Source organism: Oncorhynchus keta, unplaced genomic scaffold (genome assembly GCF_023373465.1).
Source record: "Oncorhynchus keta strain PuntledgeMale-10-30-2019 unplaced genomic scaffold, Oket_V2 Un_contig_15825_pilon_pilon, whole genome shotgun sequence".
Classification (NCBI taxonomy): domain Eukaryota; kingdom Metazoa; phylum Chordata; class Actinopteri; order Salmoniformes; family Salmonidae; genus Oncorhynchus; species Oncorhynchus keta.
The window spans coordinates 1-13,330 of record NW_026279539.1 but is presented as its reverse complement, the minus strand read 5'-3'; positions in this window follow the sequence as shown (position 1 = coordinate 13,330).

Genomic DNA, 13,330 nt, shown 5'->3' with positions numbered 1-13,330 from the left:
GGTTAGCAGATGTTAATGCGAGTGTAGCGAAACGCTTGTGCTTCTAGTTCCGACAATGCAGTAATAACCAACGAGTAATCTAACCTAACAATTCCAAAACTACTACCTTATACACATAAGTGTAAAGGGATAAAGAATATGTGCTTAAGTGATGTATCACTCTGCCGGGCATTCTGGGTACTTTATAGTCCATGAAATGGGAAAAGACGGGAATTGCGAAAAAACGACTGTAAGAAAAATCTAAATATTATTTTGTGTCGTGTGTGTGTGTGTGTGTGTGTGTGTGTCGTGTGTGTGTGTGTGTGTGTGTGTGTGTGTGTGTGTGTGTGTGTGTGTGTGTGTGTGCGTGCGTGCGTGCGTGCGTGCGTGCGTGTGTGTGTGTGCGTGTGCGTGTGCGTGTGCGTGTGCGTGTGTGTGGGAAATGGCGGGTTGATAAATAATGTAGGCTGTGTTTAAGCAGCCATGTCCATTAGGACTAGTGGTTCTATCATTTATTCATTCATGTTGGGTGGGCACCACACTCGCCGTCTCCACTTACTTTCAAATGCATTCCTGTTTTCAGGCTCAGTCAAAACCACTAATAATGCATCAAATTCACTGTCGACTAATGTTTTTAAATGCAACAGTAATATTATTACAACCTAAACGTTGGATGCGGAGCCCGGTTTGAATATTGTATGTTTTTGAAGGGTCTCGGCTATGAGCCTGTTGAGCCTGGTCATCCATCTCATAGACATCACATTATGCTGATGGAGCTGGAGTGGGCTGATCCTAGACCTGTACGGTCCTGATTCCTGATACTGGTTAATGTGGTGTGGTGCTATCATGGGCTGATCCTAGACCTGTATGGTCCTCTTTCCTGACACTGGTTAATGTGGTGTGGTGCTATCATGGGCTGATCCTAGACCTGTATGGTCCTGATTCCTGATACTGGTTAATGTGGTGTGGTGCTATCATGGGCTGATCCTAGACCTGTATGGTCCTCTCTCCTGATACTGGTTAATGTGGTGTGGTGCTATCATGGGCTGATCCTAGACCTGTATGGTCCTGATTCCTGATACTGGTTAATGTGGTGTGGTGCTATCATGGGCTGATCCTAGACCTGTACGGTCCTGATTCCTGACACTGGTTAATGTGGTGTGGTGCTATCATGGGCTGATCCTAGACCTGTACGGTCCTCTTTCCTGATACTGGTTAATGTGGTGTAGTGCTATCATGGGCTGATCCTAGACCTGTACGGTCCTGAATCCTGACACTGGTTAATGTGGTGTGGTGCTATCATGGGCTGATCCTAGACCTGTACGGTCCTGATTCCTGATACTGGTTAATGTGGTGTGGTGCTATCATGGGCTGATCCTAGACCTGTATGGTCCTGAATCCTGACACTGGTTAATGTGGTGTGGTGCTATCATGGGCTGATCCTAGACCTGTACGGTCCTCTCTCCTGATACTGGTTAATGTGGTGTGGTGCTATCATGGGCTGATCCTAGACCTGTACGGTCCTGATTCCTGATACTGGTTAATGTGGTGTGGTGCTATCATGGGCTGATCCTAGACCTGTATGGTCCTCTTTCCTGACACTGGTTAATGTGGTGTGGTGCTATCATGGGCTGATCCTAGACCTGTATGGTCCTCTTTCCTGATACTGGTTAATGTGGTGTGGTGCTATCATGGGCTGATCCTAGACCTGTATGGTCCTGATTCCTGATACTGGTTAATGTGGTGTGGTGCTATCATGGGCTGATCCTAGACCTGTATGGTCCTGATTCCTGATACTGGTTAATGTGGTGTGGTGCTATCATGGGCTGATCCTAGACCTGTATGGTCCTCTTTCCTGACACTGGTTAATGTGGTGTGGTGCTATCATGGGCTGATCCTAGACCTGTATGGTCCTCTTTCCTGATACTGGTTAATGTGGTGTGGTGCTATCATGGGCTGATCCTAGACCTGTATGGTCCTGAATCCTGACACTGGTTAAATACCAGCAACAGTGTGTGAAAACCTGGTGAAGACTTACAGAAAACGTTTGACCTCTGTCATTGCCAACAAAGGGTATATAACAAAGTATTGAGATAAACTTTTGTTATTGACCAAATATTTATTTTCCACCATAATTTGCAAATAAATTCATTAAAAATCCTACAATGTGATTTTCTGGATTTTTTTCCCTCATTTTGTCTGTCATAGTTGAAGTGTACCTATGATGAAAATTACAGGCCTCTCTCATCTTTTTAAGTGGGAGAACTTGCACAATTGGTGGCTGACTAAATACTTTTTCGCCCCACTGTATATCTAAGTAATAAGGCTCGAGGAGGTGTGGTATATGGCCAATATATCACGGCTAATAGTTCTGAACGTGCTTTTACACCTGCATTGTTTGCTGCTTGGGGTTTTAGGCTGGGTTTCTGTACAGCACTTTGAGATATCAGCTGATGTACGAAGGGCTATATAAATACATTTGATTTGATTTGATTTGATTTGATTCGAACACAACGCCTGGATACAACCTTCGCCGTGGTATATTGGCCATATACCACAAACCCCCTGAGGTGCCTTATACCTATTACGATCTGGTTACCAACTTAATATAAATGTTTTGTCATATCCGTTATATACGGTCTGATATACCATGGCTGTCAGCCAATCAGCATTCAGGGCTTGAACCAACCAGTTTATAACAGACCGTAAACCACGGTATGACAAAACAGTACATTTGTCCCGCTCTAATTACGTTGGTAACCAATTTATCATAGCAATAAGGCACCTCAGGTGTTTGTGGTACATTGCCAATATATCATGGCTAAGGGCTGTATATCCAGGCACTCAGCATTGAGTCGTGCTTAAGAACAGCCTTTAGCTGTGGTATTTGTATTTGTATTTATTATGGATCACCATTAGTTCCTGGGGTTTATTATGGATTTCCATTAGTTCCTGGGGTTTATTATGGATCTCCATTAGTTCCTGGGGTTTATTATGGATCCCCATTAGTTCCTGCCAAGGCAGCAGCTACTCTTCCTGGGGTTTATTATGGATCCCCATTAGTTCCTGCCAAGGCAGCAGCTACTCTTCCTGGGGTTTATTATGGATCCCCATTAGTTCCTGCCAAGGCAGCAGCTACTCTTCCTGGGGTTTATTATGGATCCCCATTAGTTCCTGCCAAGGCAGCAGCTACTCTTCCTGGGGTTTATTATGGATCCCCATTAGTTCCTGCCAAGGCAGCAGCTACTCTTCCTGGGGTTTATTATGGATCCCCATTAGTTCCTGTCAAGGCAGCAGCTATTCTTCCTGGGGTTTATTATGGATCCCCATTAGTTCCTGTCAAGGCAGCAGCTACTCTTCCTGGGGTTTATTATGGATCCCCATTAGTTCCTGCCAAGGCAGCAGCTACTCTTCCTGGGGTTTATTATGGATCCCCATTAGTTCCTGCCAAGGCAGCAGATACTCTTCCTGGGGTTTATTATGGATCCCCATTAGTTCCTGCCAAGGCAGCAGCTACTCTTCCTGGGGTTTATTATGGATCCCCATTAGTTCCTGCCAAGGCAGCAGCTACTCTTCCTGGGGTTTATTATGGATCCCCATTAGTTCCTTCCAAGGCAGCAGCTTCTCTTCCTGGGGTTTATTATGGATCCCCATTAGTTCCTTTCAAGGCAGCATCTACTCTTCCTGGTGTTTATTATGGATCCCCATTAGTTCCTGCCAAGGCAGCAGCTACTCTTCCTGGGGTTTATTATGGATCCCCATTGGTTCCTGTCAAGGCAGCAGCTACTCTTCCAGGGGTCCAACAAAATTAAGGCAGTTATGTACAATTAAAAAATATTACATGATGTTACATTTCATAACAATACATTAAGTGTGTTCCCTCAGCCCACTACTCTACTACCACATATCTACAACACACTAAGTGTGTTCCCTCAGCCCACTACTCTACTACCACATATCTCCAACACATTAAGTGTGTTCCTTCAGACCACTACTCTACTACCACATATCTACAACACATTAAGTGTGTTCCCTCAGCCCACTACTCTACTACCACATATCTACAACACACTAAGTGTGTTCCCTCAGCCCACTACTCTACTACCACATATCTACAATACATTAAGTGTGTTCCCTCAGCCCACTACTCTACTACCACATATCTACAATACATTAAGTGTGTTCCTCAGCCCACTACTCTACTACCACATATCTACAACACATTAAGTGTGTTCCCTCAGCCCACTACTCTACTACACATATCTACAACACATTAAGTGTGTTCCCTCAGCCCACTACTCTACTATCACATATCTACAATACATTAAGTGTGTTCCCTCAGCCCACTACTCTACTATCACATATCTACAATACATTAAGTGTGTTCCTCAGCCCACTACTCTACTACCACATATATACAATACATTAAGTGTGTTCCTCAGCCCACTACTCTACTACCACATATCTACAACACACTAAGTGTGTTCCTTCAGACCACTACTCTACTACCACATATCTACAATACATTAAGTGTGTTCCTCAGCCCACTACTCTACTACCACATATCTACAACACACTAAGTGTGTTCCCTCAGCCCACTACCTACTATCACATATCTACAACACATTAAGTGTGTCCCTCAGCCCACTACTCTACTATCACATATCTACAACACATTAAGTGTGTTCCCTCAGCCCACTACTCTACTACCACATATCTACAACACATTAAGTGTGTTCCCTCAGCCCACTACTCTACTACAATCTACAATACATTAAGTGTGTGTTCCCTCAGCCCACTACTCTACTATCACATATCTACAATACATTAAGTGTGTTCCCTCAGCCCCACTACTCTACTATCACATATCTACAATACATTAAGTGTGTTCCCTCAGCCCACTACTCTACTACCACATATATACAATACATTAAGTGTGTTCCCTCAGCCCACTACTCTACTACCACATATCTACAACACACTAAGTGTGTTCCCTTCGAACCACTACTCTACTACCACATATCTACAATACATTAAGTGTGTTCCCTCAGCCCACTACTCTACTACCACATATCTACAACACACTAAGTGTGTTCCCTCAGCCCACTACTCTACTATCACATATCTACAACACATTAAGTGTGTTCCCTCAACCCACTACTCTACTATCACATATCTACAACACATTAAGTGTGTTCCCTCAGCCCACTACTCTACTATCACATATCTACACATTAAGTGTGTTCCCTCAGACCACTACTCTACTATCACATATCTACAACACATTAAGTGTGTTCCCTCAGACCACTACTCTACTACCACATATCTACAACACATTAAGTGTGTTCCCTCAGCCCACTACTCTACTACCACATATCTACAATACATTAAGTGTGTTCCCTCAGCCCACTACTCTACTACCACATATCTACAACACATTAAGTGTGTTCCCTCAGCCCACTATACTCTACTACCACATATCTACAATACATTAAGTGTGTTCCCTCAGACCACTACTACTACCACATATCTACAACACATTAAGTGTGTTCCTCAGCCCACTACTCTACTACCACATATCTACAATACATTAAGTGTGTTCCCTCAGCCCACTACTCTACTACCACATATCTACAACACATTAAGTGTGTTCCCTCAGCCCACTACTCTACTACCACATATCTACAACACATTAAGTGTGTTCCCTCAGCCCACTACTCTACTACCACATATCTACAACACATTAAGTGTGTTCCCTCAGCCCACTACTCTACTATCACATATCTACAACACATTAAGTGTGTTCCCTCAGCCCACTACTCTACTACCACATATCTACAATACATTAAGTGTGTTCCCTCAGCCCACTACTCTACTATCACATATCTACAATACATTAAGTGTGTTCCCTCAGCCCACTACTCTACTATCACATATCTACAACACATTAAGTGTGTTCCCTCAGCCCACTACTCTACTACCACATATCTACAATACATTAAGTGTTCCCTCAGCCCACTACTCTACTATCACATATCTACAATACATTAAGTGTGTTCCCTCAGCCCACTACTCTACTATCACATATCTACAATACATTAAATGTGTTCCCTCAGACCACTACTCTACTATCACATATCTACAATACATTAAGTGTGTTCCCTCAGCCCACTACTCTACTATCACATATCTACAATACATTAAGTGTGTTCCCTCAGCCCACTACTCTACTATCACATATACTACAATACATTAAGTGTGTTCCCTCAGCCCACTACTCTACTACCACATATACAATACATTAAGTGTGTTCCCTCCAGCCCACTACTCTACTACCACATATCTACAATACATTAAGTGTGTTCCCTCAGACCACTACTCTACTACCACATATCTACAACACATTAAGTGTGTTCCCTCAGCCCACTACTCTACTACCACATATCTACAACACATTAAGTGTGTTCCCTCAGCCCACTACTCTACTACCACATATCTACAATACATTAAGTGTGTTCCCTCAGCCCACTACTCTACTACCACATATCTACAATACATTAAGTGTGTTCCCTCAGACCACTACTCTACTATCACATATCTACAACACATTAAGTGTGTTCCCTCAGCCCACTACTCTACAACACATTAAGTGTGTTCCCTCAGCCCACTACTCTACTACCACATATCTACAATACATTAAGTGTGTTCCCTCAGCCCACTACTCTACTATCACATATCTACAATACATTAAGTGTGTTCCCTCAGACCACTACTCTACTACCACATATCTACAACACACAATAAGTGTGTTCCCTCAGCCCACTACTCTACTACCACATATCTACAACACATTAAGTGTGTTCCCTCAGCCCACTACTCTACTACCACATATCTACAATACATTAAGTGTGTTCCCTCAGCCCACTACTCTACTACCACATATCTACAATACATTAAGTGTGTTCCCTCAGCCCACTACTCTACTATCACATATCTACAACACATTAAGTGTGTTCCCTCAGCCCACTACCGCATATCTACAACACATTAAGTGTGTTTCCCTCAGCCCACTACTCTACTACCACATATCTACAACACATTAAAGTGTGTTCCCTCAGCCCACTACTCTACTACCACATATCTCCAACACATTAAGTGTGTTCCCTCAGACCACTACTCTACTACCACATATCTACAATACATTAAGTGTGTTCCCTCAGCCCACTACTCTACTACCACATATCTACAATACATTAAGTGTGTTCCCTCAGCCCACTACTCTACTACCACATATCTACAACACACTAAGTGTGTTCCCTCAGCCCACTACTCTGCTATCACATATCTACAATACATTAAGTGTGTTCCCTCAGCCCTGCTCTACCCATATCTACAACACATTAAGTGTGTTCCTCAGCCACTACTCTACTACCACATATCTACAACACATTAAGTGTGTTCCTCAGCCCACTACTCTACTACCACATATCTAGCACATTAAGTGTGTTCCCTCAGCCCACTACTCTACTACCACATATCTACAACACATTAAGTGTGTTCCTCATACTACTCTACTACCACATTAAGTGTGTTCCCTCGACCACTGCTCTACTACCATATCTACAACACACTAAGTGTGTTCCTCAGCCCACTACTCTACTACCACATATCTACAGCACACTAAGTGTGTTCCTCAATACTGCTCTACTACCACATATCTACAACACACTAAGTGTGTTCCCTCAACCCACTACTCTACTATCACATATCTACAACACATTAAGTGTGTTCCCTCAGCCCACTACTCTACTACCACATATCTACAACACATTAAGTGTGTTCCCTCAGCCCACTCTCTACTACCACATATATACAATACATTAAGTGTGTTCCCTCAGCCCACTACTCTACCCACATATCTACAACACTAAGTGTGTTCCCTCAGCCCACTACTCTACTACCACATATCTACAACACATTAAGTGTCTTCCCTCAGCCCACTACTCTACTATCACATATCTACAATACATTAAGTGTTTCCCTCAGCCCACTACTCTACTATCACATATCTACAACATTAAGTGTGTTCCCTCAGCCCACTACTCTACTACCACATATCTACAATACATTAAGTGTTCCCTCAGACCACTACTCTACTACATATCTACAACACACTAAGTGTCTTCCCTCAGACCACTACTCTACTACCACATATCTACAACACATTAAGTGTGTTCCCTCAGACCACTACTCTACTATCACATATCTACAATACATTAAGTGTGTTCCCTCAGCCCACTACTCTACTATCACATATCTACAATACATTAAGTGTGTTCCCTCAGCCCACTACTCTACAATACATTAAGTGTGTTCCCTCAGCCCACTACTCTACAACACATTAAGTGTGTTCCCTCAGCCCACTACTCTACAACACATTAAGTGTGTTCCCTCAGCCCACTACTCTACTATCACATATCTTGTTGGTCCGTCGTTGAATGAATGAGACCAAAGCTCAGCGTGGAAAGTGTTCATGATATTTAATGTTGAAACACAGACAAAACAAACGTAAAGTTCAGCAGGGCTCGACAGCAACTAACAAAAACAAGATCCCACAACTTAAGGTGGGAAAAAGGGCTGTCTAAGTATGATCCCCAATCAGAGACAACGATAGACAGCTGCCTCTGATCGGGAACCATACCTGGCCAACAAAGAAATAGACAAACTAGAATGCCCACACAAATCACAACCTGACCTAACCAAATAGAGAAATAAAAAAGGCTCTCTAAGGTCATATCTACAATACAAAATACATGTGAACGTGTGTATGGAGTGTGTGTCTTATCATGTGCCTGTGCCTGTGCCTGTGCCTGTGCCTGTGCCTGTGCCTGTGCCTGTCCCTGTCCCTGTGCCTGTGCCTGTGCCTGTGCCTGTGCCTGTGCCTGTGCCTGTGCCTGTGCCTGTGCCTGCCTGTGTGCCTGTGCCTGTGCCTGTGCCTGTGTGCCTGTGCCTGTGCCTGTGCCTGTGCCTGTGCCTGTGCCTGTGCCTGTGCCTGTGCCTGTGCCTGTGTGCCTGTGTGCCTGTGTGCGTGTGCGTGTGCGTGTGCATGTGCGTGCGTGCGTGTGTGTGTGTGTATGTGTGCCTGTGTGTGTGCCTGTGTGTGCGTGTGTGTGTGTGTGTGTGTATGTGTGCCTGTGTGTGTGTATGTGTGCCTGTGTGTGTGCCTGTGTGTGTGTGTGTGTGCCTGTGTGTGTGTGTGTGTGTGCCTGTGCCTGTGTGTGTTTGTCTCTTCACAGTCCCCACGGTTCCATAAGGTGTATTTTTATGTTATGTCTGAATCTAGTGCTTCCATTGGCCGTCCACCGCACCTCACCCCCTCGGGCCTTAATGCTTAGTTATAGAACAAATGTTTAAAATACACCTTCCAATATAGAGGTGTAGATTATACATGATTTCAACAACACAATAACCTAAAGTGAATAGTATACTTTACAGAGTTTACCTGTAAAACAGGAGTAATTATGGGAAAGAGAAGAAAAAATACAGACCAATTAATTCATTATCAGTAAGTTAAATCCTTCTGGGCTTGACACAACCTTTCTCTCACCTAGAACATCCAGTATGGTAGGTTTATAGGCGCCACGGTCTGAGAATTCAACTCCTCTCGGTATAAAAAAGGTCAAGCAACTCATCCACAACAGTAATGGTAGATGATAGGTTAAAGCATATGAGCATGTAATCTGCTGCTTGCCACTGACTACCTCTCTCTATTCAAGCAGTGACCTATTCAACTTCTCCATAATGACGAGACATTAAAACTGAAGTAGAGGGAAGGGGGCAGCGTCCCAAACCGTGCCCTATTCCTATCTAGTGCACTACTTTTGGAACTCAGCCCATCGGGAACAGGGTGCCATTCAGGATGCCAACCTATAAAGCCTCTACCTTGTAAAAACCAGACAGGGTTTAATAATAATGATACCCTCAACAAACACTGGATGGCAGTCCATACAGTAGAGAGGTTTTATCTGTCTCTAGGATGGCAGTCCATACAGTAGAGAGGGTTCTCTGTCTCTAGGATGGCAGTCCATACAGTAGAGAGTGTTCTCTGTCTCTAGGATGGCAGTCCATACAGTAGAGAGGGTTCTCTGTCTCTAGGATGGCAGTCCATACAGTAGAGGGTTCTCTGTCTCTAGGATGGCAGTCCATACAGTAGAGAGGTTTATCTGTCTCTAGGATGGCAGTCCATACAGTAGAGGGTTCTCTGTCTCTAGGATGGCAGTCCATACAGTAGAGAGGGTTTCTCTGTCTCTAGGATGGCAGTCCATACAGTAGAGGTTTATCTGTCTCTAGGATGGCAGTCCATACAGTAGAGAGTGTTCTCTGTCTCTAGGATGGCAGTCCATACAGTAGAGAGGGTTTCTCTGTCTATAGGATGGCAGTCCATACAGTAGAGGGTTTATCTGTCTCTAGGATGGCAGTCCATACAGTAGAGAGGGTTTCTCTGTCTATAGGATGGCAGTCCATACAGTAGAGAGGGTTATCTGTCTCTAGGATGGCAGTCCATACAGTAGAGAGGGTTTATCTGTCTCTAGGATGGCAGTCCATACAGTAGAGGGTTCTCTGTCTCTAGGATGGCAGTCCATACAGTAGAGAGGTTTCTCTGTCTCTAGGATGGCAGTCCATACAGTAGAGAGGTTTCTCTCTCTCTAGGATGGCAGTCCATACAGTAGAGGTTTCTCTGTCTCTAGGATGACACTCCAAACAGTAGAGGTTTCTCTGTCTCTAGGATGGCAGTCCATACAGTAGAGTGTTCTCTGTCTCTAGGATGGCAGTCCATACAGTAGAGCGTTTCTCTGTCTCTAGGATGGCAGTCCATACAGTAAGAGGGTTTCTCTGTCTCTAGGATGGCAGTCCAAACAGTAGAGAGGTTTCTCTGTCTCTAGGATGGCAGTCCATACAGTAGGGAGTGTTCTCTGTCTCTAGGATGGCAGTCCATACAGTAGAAGCGTTTCTCTGTCTCTAGGATGGCAGTCCATACAGTAGAAGGTTTCTCTGTCTCTAGGATGGCAGTCCATACAGTAGAGGGGTTTCTCTGTCTCTAGGATGGCAGTCCATACAGTAGAGAGGGTTTCTCTGTCTCTGGGATGGCACTCCAAACAGTAGAGGGGTTTCTCTGTCTCTAGGATGGCACTCCAAACAGTAGAGGGTTTCTCTGTCTATAGGATGGCAGTCCATACAGTAGAGGGTTTCTCTGTCTCTAGGATGGCAGTCCATACAGTAGAGAGGGTTTATCTGTCTCTAGGATGGCACTCCAAACAGTCTCTGTCTCTAGGATGGCAGTCCATACGGGATGGCCTCCAAACAGTGAGAGGGTTTCTCTGTCTCTAGGATGGCAGTCCATACAGTAGAGAGTGTTCTCTGTCTCTAGGATGGCAGTCCATACAGTAGAGAGGGTTTCTCTGTCTCTAGGATGGCAGTCCATACAGTAGAGGGGTTTCTCTGTCTCTAGGATGGCAGTCCATACAGTAGAGAGGGTTTCTCTGTCTCTAGGATGGCAGTCCATACAGTAGTAGAGGTTTCTCTGTCTCTAGGATGGCAGTCCATACAGTAGGAGGTTTCTCTGTCTCTAGGATGGCAGTCCATACAGTAGAAGGGTTTCTCTGTCTCTAGGATGGCAGTCCATACAGTAGAAGGGTTTTCTCTGTCTCTAGGATGGCAGTCCATACAGTAGAGAGGGTTTCTCTGTCTAGGATGGCAGGGTAGGATGGCAGTCCATACAGTAGAGGTTTCTCTGTCTCTAGGATGGCACTCCAAACAGTAGAGGTTTCTCTGTCTCTAGGATGGCACTCCAAACAGTAGAGAGGTTTCTCTGTCTATAGGATGGCAGTCCATACAGTAGAGGGTTTCTCTGTCTCTAGGATGGCAGTCCATACAGTAGAGAGGGTTTATCTGTCTCTAGGATGGCACTCCAAACAGTAGAGGGGTTTCTCTGTCTCTAGGATGGCAGTCCATACAGTAGAGAGTGTTCTCTGTCTCTCTAGGATGGCAGTCCATACAGTGAGAGCGTTTCTCTGTCTCTAGGATGGCAGTCCATACAGTAGAGGGGTTTTCTCTGTCTCTAGGATGGCAGTCCATACAGTAGAGAGGGTTTCTCTGTCTCTAGGATGGCAGTCCATACAGTAGAGAGGGTTTCTCTGTCTCTAGGATGGCAGTCCATACAGTAGAGAAGGGAGTTTCTCTGTCTCTAGGATGGCAGTCCATACAGTAGAGAGGGTTTCTCTGTCTCTAGGATGGCAGTCCATACAGTAGAGAGGTTTCTCTGTCTCTAGGATGGCAGTCCATACAGTAGAGGGTTTCTCTGTCTCTAGGATGGCAGTCCATACAGTAGAGAGTGTTCTCTGTCTATAGGATGGCAGTCCATACAGTAGAGGGTTTCTCTGTCTCTAGGATGGCAGTCCATACAGTAGAGGGTTTCTCTGTCTCTAGGATGGCCAGTCCATAGGATGGCAGTATACAGTAGAGGGTTTCTCTGTCTATAGGATGGCAGTCCATACAGTAGAGGGTTTCTCTGTTCTAGGATGGCAGTCTGTCTGTCTCTAGGATGGCAGTCCATACAGTAGAGGTTTCTCTGTCTCTAGGATGGCAGTCCATACAGTAGAGAGGGTTCTCTGTCTCTAGGATGGCAGTCCATACAGTAGAGAGGTTTATCTGTCTCTAGGATGGTTATCCATACAGTAGAGGGGGTTCTCTGTCTCTAGGATGGCAGTCCATACAGTAGAGAGTGTTCTCTGTCTATAGGATGGTTATAGACAGTAGAGGGTTCTCTGTCTCTAGGATGGCAGTCCATACAGTAGAGTGTTTCTCTGTCTCTAGGATGGCAGTCCATACAGTAGAGAGGGTTTTCTCTGTCTCTAGGATGGCAGTCCATACAGTAGAGGGTTTCTCTGTCTCTAGGATGGCAGTCCATACAGTAGAGAGGTTTTCTCTGTCTCTAGGATGGCAGTCCATACAGTAGGAGAGGGTTTCTCTGTCTCTAGGATGGCAGTCCATACAGTAGAGAGGGTTTCTCTGTCTCTAGGATGGCAGTCCATACAGTAGAAGGGTTTATCTGTCTCTAGGATGGCAGTCCATCAGTAGGATGGTTTATCTGTCTCTAGGATGTTGTAGACAGTAGGGGTGTTCTCTGTCTCTAGGATGGTTATAGACAGTCCATCTCTAGGATGGTTATAGAGGTTTTCTCTGTCTCTAGGATGGTTGTAGACAGTCCTGTCTCTAGGATGGTTGTAGACAGTAGAGGGGGTTTATCTGTCTCTAGGATGGCAGTCCATACAGTAGAGAGGTGTCTCTGTCT